This window comes from Diadema antillarum, unplaced genomic scaffold (assembly GCF_040938485.1).
Source record: "Diadema antillarum isolate AM-2024a unplaced genomic scaffold, OU_Dant_1.0 seq00001288_RagTag, whole genome shotgun sequence".
Classification (NCBI taxonomy): Eukaryota; Metazoa; Echinodermata; class Echinoidea; order Diadematoida; family Diadematidae; genus Diadema; species Diadema antillarum.
The window spans coordinates 562,593-569,253 of record NW_027272067.1 but is presented as its reverse complement, the minus strand read 5'-3'; positions in this window follow the sequence as shown (position 1 = coordinate 569,253).

Sequence of the window (6,661 nt, the reverse complement as noted above, 5' to 3'; positions counted from 1 at the left end):
TACACTTGGAAACATTTAGTGATATTCTGATTATTTTTACCCATTTCAAAACATCATTCAATTCGGAAGTCACGGTATTAACGATTATAGTAGGGTTCTGGTGAGAATAAAATACACTTGTGTTATCAGCAAAACAAGTAAAGGACAGTACATTACTCGATTTGAAAATCATTTACAAACAGAAGGAACAACAGTGGACCAAGGAGCGACCCCTGAGTAAAACACCTGTGATAGACTCTATGTGAGCTTTTTATTTTTCCATTAACAACGACAAATACTCTTGTTTCCCGCTTTGCAAATGACAACTGAACCAATGTAGTTTCAAAGTGGCATGAGAAGTTGTATGTTTCCTACGAAAGCCAAACGGGGATTTACATATTCTTCTTCCCCCCCCCAAAAAAAAAAAAAAATAATCAACACGAGAATAAACCACCTTTTCAAGTAATTTTGAGAAGGTAAGAAGATTTGTTTAATTCTTCAGGGGAAGCCTCTTCTGAATATCGGTATAACTTTTGCAATGTTCATCTTGTCAAGGACCATACCAGAGCTGAGTGAAAGATTGAATATGTGCACAAAAAGGCACGACTATTTCAGAAATGACGTGCTTTAAAAGAAAATGATAAGTAGCTCCATCATAAATATTGCCTTTTTTTCTATCCGATGTATTAACAATCTCAATTATTTTATTTAAGAAACATGTAGAGAAAAAGAGTGCGTTAGGGTTGTGATGATCTAAATAATCATTAATAAAAAAAAAAACATGAGTGTTAATTGATTGAATATTTCATGCAAGATTAGGGCCTACATTCACACACACACACACACACACACACACACACACACACACAAAATATATAAAACCGTTTTTGCTAACAACATCTGTTTTTCATCTAATTGTGAGAAATCCCTTGATCTTGAATGCGCCTAAGGCAATCATGTACGTGCATATATACTTACATGGCATATCAAGTCTTCTACATCGTCATACATATCGTGCGTTTTTTTGTGTGTGTGCAATAACAGTGTGTTAATTCCTTATTCTACAGATTCAAGACCTGGCGTTATCTTTTAATAGCTGGAATGACGACTTTCAACATCGATCCTCGATAGGGAGTGAAATAGCCCGATGGGTGTGTAACCTGACAAGTCTGTCAAGCTTCAGCTTGACATGCAAGTACCTGGACGCTGGTTTCTTTTCAACAGCTGCTGCCTCAGCATCATCCTGTCAGGTGTGTTACCTGGGACTAAGAATCACTAAGATTTTTTCACTAACATTCATGTGTATTGATTGTATATTGTAGTTTATTAAAGGGGGTGGCTAGTAATTGATCAGTGGGAATGCTTGGGGATGATTGTTCCCATCCTTGTAGGATTCATTAAAGAGTACATTATATATCTGTTGTGTGAAAATTATTGCTTCAGATTGGTCTCATATTTAGGTAATGTGCAGTTCAATGTTTCCAGGTTAGCATGACTGTAGTGTCGGGCGATCGTTAACAGCCCGACACTGTACAGTCACGCTTACCTGGAAACATTGAACTGCACATGACTTGAATATGAGGCCAATCTGAAGCAATAATTTTGACACATTCACAACAATAGATGTACAATGTAGGTCCTACTCTTAAATGACTCCCACAAGGATTGAAACAATTATCCCCCAGCATTCCCACTGATCTCAATGATCAGTTACTAGCCATCCCCTTTTGAGTCTGTAATAAATGACAGAAGCTGACGACTCACCTGCAGTGATCATCGTGTCATGTATGCAATAATGCACACGCAAATGAAAATTGGTTTTTAAATCATTTACCGGGTTTATTGTGCTAGTGCTTTCACCATAACTTCTTGTAGGGAACTATTTATTCAACAAATTAACGAAGTAGGGGAGAAATGTTACAATCCATCAATTACAGCATTAAAGTATTTCCTGTCCCACTCACCTCATGGGTATGTGTGTGTGTGTGTGTGTGTGTGTGTGATATTTACAAATAAAGACTTAAGTGTTCCACTTACCCCACTTTACCCTACATCTTGTGAATAATTTGCCTGCTATAGCTTATAGCAGTGGAAAGCATCTTTGGCATTACATCATTGGTCAGCTGTCATGACGTTTTCACATAGATTTTTTTTTTCCAATCATTTCCTTGCCAAGTCTTATTTGCGTTCTCTTCTCCCGATTGTTGTCATTCACCTACCTTAGTAACTGTTTGACATGGGACGTTAATTGTTTCATGTTTTTCATGTTAGAATTTTATCATCCCTGCCAAACTCCACGGAGAAGCAGAGGGGGGGGGGGGTGGGCGGCTTTTTTAGAAGATGATAGGGATTGGATGTTTTGCATATTTTCAGAGTCAGACCCTGGTGCCACACAGTGATTTGGGGAGATAAATTTCAGTGGTCTTTCTCCATATCTTAGGGATGACTTGGTTGGTGAAATAGCAAGAATAGAAATCTGTCATCCACTTCTCGGCCGTAATCTGGCAGAACTGCGTATCTCCTTTAACACAATACGCCAGAAATCGGGTTTAAAGATTCAATGTTACACCTTTCTAAACTTGGATACGATGAGTTGCATTTTTCCTCTTTTCTTGGTCATAATTGGTCTAAAGAATTTATTTCCAGGAAAAAAATATGACAATTTTACCTTTTTAACTAGTAACAATTACCAATTTAAAAAAACTTACGCAGTTCTGCCAGATTAATCGTCGCCAAATTTTTGCGATCGTAATCTGGCAGAACTGCGTATCTCTGGTCACGTGCCCGGGTTGATCAGCCAGAACTGCGTAAGTCTTTGGCCATGCGTTTCGTTTTGTTTTGTTTTGTTTTGTTTTGTTTGTTTGATTGTTTTTTTCAGGCAGAACTGCGTATCGCTAGGAGATACGCAGTTCTGCCTAATAAGCACGTGTTTCATCAGGCAGAACTACGTACAATTGTATCTCTTTTCGTCGTTAACCACGTGCTTGCCAGCCAGAACTGCGTATCCCCTAGAGATACGCAGTTTGGGCTGATAAACACGTGGTTTCAGCCAGAAGTACCTATCTCAGTCTATTTTCTGCGGATTGTCTCTCGGATTTTACCATCCATCACCCTTACTATTCAGCGGATGCCGTGTCAAAACAATGAATATTTTAGATTGAGTACAATATTTTGAAATATTTGTTCACATTGTATAAAGTCATCATTATTGATTCACATTCAATTTCATTTTATCCATTCATTCGTATGTGGAGAATAACTTGCTTTCCCCAAATGTTGTCAGTCTGTGTTCATGTTTCAGTATTATTTAGCGGCACGAGAAGTACCGCTACATCAAAAGCCTGGCTGCTGCTTGGGTTATTATCGATCTCATGAAGCATTGCATTTGGATTAAGAATAATATTAGACTAGATGTTAAGCTATATTGTTCATCAAGACTACAGGTACTACATTGTAGACCGTCTAGACCGTAGTCTATTCAGGCCTATTAACGATACACTTGACATCTGAGACTGGTAGAGCGGTACGTAGGGATCTGCATACGATAGGCCTACTGATCTCATCATTCCTACTCTATCAGGGATGCCAAGTTCAAAAAAAAAAATATGAGTGAGATTTTCATGACTCCGCATCTCGGCATGCGAATGTTCGCGCGAGCAAGGGTGTGGGAGGGTTTTTTTTTTCCCCTGTGGCCTCCCACGGTAGGGGGCTTCTTCAATTTTTAGCTATTATAGGCCATGGGGTGAGCTGTTTTTTCGTTTGTTTCGTTCCGACAACTGCGGCACTAAAATTTCTCCACAGCTACGTGTAAACAAATAACCAAAAAGGCTACAGGAAAAAGTTCGACACAAACCCTCCTGTAGTATTTTGGTAATTTAGGGGGAAACAGTGAACTTTTTTGTCACTGAGGAGCTGAATATGTACACTTTACCGTGTACTATATTCATTCGCGAACGATCATGTGATGTATGTTATCCAATCCGAATCGAGAATTGTTTACGAGTCAAAATGGCCGCCCCCTGTGAGCCACTGCAGTTGTGAGCCTGTCGACGCGTCTACGTCGTCTGCTCAGCCGAAACTTTTAAGATGCAATATGCGTTATTATGCATGTAACATCGATGAAGTTTGAAAATTTCACGGCCATGACAAACCTAAGATAGACGAAACCTATTTTGTGTGCCAAAGAGTGGATCAAATTGAGTGGGGGAGACCGTGAAATCGCAGACCAGGGCCCCGTTGCTAGAAACTTTGCGTTTAAACGCAACTTGCAACAGATTGTCACTGGCCAATCAAAATCATTGTTGCATGCATGTCTTCTTAATAGGGCAGACCCTGAGCCAATCAGAATGGTTGTTTCAAAATTAGCAATTATTTGCAATTGATTGCAACTTTCTTGCAACGGGGCCCTGAACGAAGTGATTCAGCTGCTCAGCTCAGGGGGACTGACTGCAACCTACGTAGTAGGATAATTTACAGGTTAGTTTACGTGCGTACAGTTGTAGCAGTCGACACTGCAGTGCAGTCTCTCCCATATACTAAGTATATGTATATGCTTATCACGTGTTAATGACCATGATGACTACATACAAGTACAACGTTAGCTATGTTATGAACGTTGCTTGTGTATGTTATAATGGGCGCTAATGCAGTAGCTTAGCCGTTATCGTGTCTGTTACATTTTAGATAAATTATCTTGAATTTCACCTTGGCATGGCATAGCGCCGTTATAATGTAGCCTAGATGCGATTTTACATGTTGTTCTATGTACAGCCCAGGTTAGGTTGATGTAGGTGATCGGTGATATTGTTTTGTAAAAGTCTTGACACACAGGACTGGATTGAAAAGGTCTAAACTGCATGTAAATGTATATTTTCATAATCATAGCCATGGAGTATTAATATCAAAAATCCATCCTGTTTCTCTCACCCCGAAATTGGCGAATCCCCCCTCAAAACACACATTTAGCATCTCATTAAATTAACTTATTAATATTTGATATAAATAGATCTAAGAAACCAACAATGACAATAACATAATTTTAACTATTAAACTCCCTAAAACATATGATTACCATTATGTTGTGCCAAACTATAAAGGCCAAGGATTACTACTTTGATTAATGATGATAAGGCAGTTGTATTCATAATTATGATAATTGATATTGCATGTGATCAGGTGCTGAAAGCTGTAGATGTAATTTAAAATCAGTAATTGCACTGCAAGTACAAGTTGAAGTAGTTGATGATGACAATGATCATGAGGTGTTAATGATTATCTGGCATAGTACTAGGGCCTATTGGTAATTACAAGATTCAAATATTGGCAGTCAATAGTCTACCATACATTTAATGATATATTGAGTGTAATGTTCAACCCCTACCTCTAGCGTTTAGCCTTTTTTTCCCCCTAACAAAATCCAACGGCTAATCATTGCTGTTCATTTCTCCATTGTATTAAATAGGATTCCATGATACGTGCTACAAGAGGTTTATAGACAGCAAAGGCCTGAATCTCGCTAGGAAACGAAAGCTGAAGGAGGAGCCTGGTCCGTCAGCAGGAGCATCTGTTTCCTCCCCTAAGACGCTCACATCAAGATCAACATTTTCTTCTGGAAGCTCTTCAGATTCTGCTGTGTTGCATGTAAAATGCATCATTTGCAACAGAGTCAACCTGCTCATTACTTGCCAAGGGAAATAGGTTAATATGATTGTTATTGAAGCATGAAAACATTGTCATGTTACTATAAGTTGTCCTTGATAAAATGGAGCAATATATGTACACCACTGAAACATTCACACACGTACACAAAGAACTTCAGTGCAAAGTTCAGAAACAACAGAATGTACTGTATATGCACCAATGCTTTGGTCATTGTGATTGATATTCAAGAATTGACATCTTACCAAAGTTGTGCATGATAAAATGTCTTTGCAATACAGATTGCTTCCTGTATTTTGAATGCCAATGTTTATGCAACATGTTTTGACTCCTTGCCTCAGTATGTGATTGTTCGCCCTTTAGCAAACATTTCTGCCCACTATTATGAGTTGATTAGGGTTGAGTCATTCTAAGAACAAAGATGTTTTCCTAAGTGTGTTTTTTTTTTCATAAAACTGAATGACTACGATTAAAATTTGTTTCTCCCACTCTGGGAAAAAAATATTTAACTATTATCAATACTGAAACAGAATGTTCATGTAGAAAGGTCAGTACAATGTAGGTGTGAGTACAAAATCAGTTTGCTAAAACTAATACACAACAGCCAAATGAAAATTGTGCAATAAGTTGAGTCAGGTTTGCACAGATCCTCTGATATTGGAAGTTAATTGCAATGTTATCATAATTTTTAATGCCAAACCTGTTTTATTCTCTCCAAGATTTTCAGGTACACATTGCCTCCAATACAGAATCCAACAGTTTTTACTCGTGAATGGGTAAACTATAATTTTGCCTTTATTTTATATATTGGCATTTTTCAAAACTTTTACACCCTTTCAAGGATATTTGGTCCATGGAATGTTCCAGGAAATTTATTAAAACTAGAAAATTTGACTGATTATCATTTTGAGCTATCTTACATGAAAGGAGGTAGTGTCCCACCTTGTTGTAACCTAATGATAGCAATGAAAACTTCAGGAAATTTTATGAAGTTTAAATTTTCTAGTGCTAAAGTAATGTATAC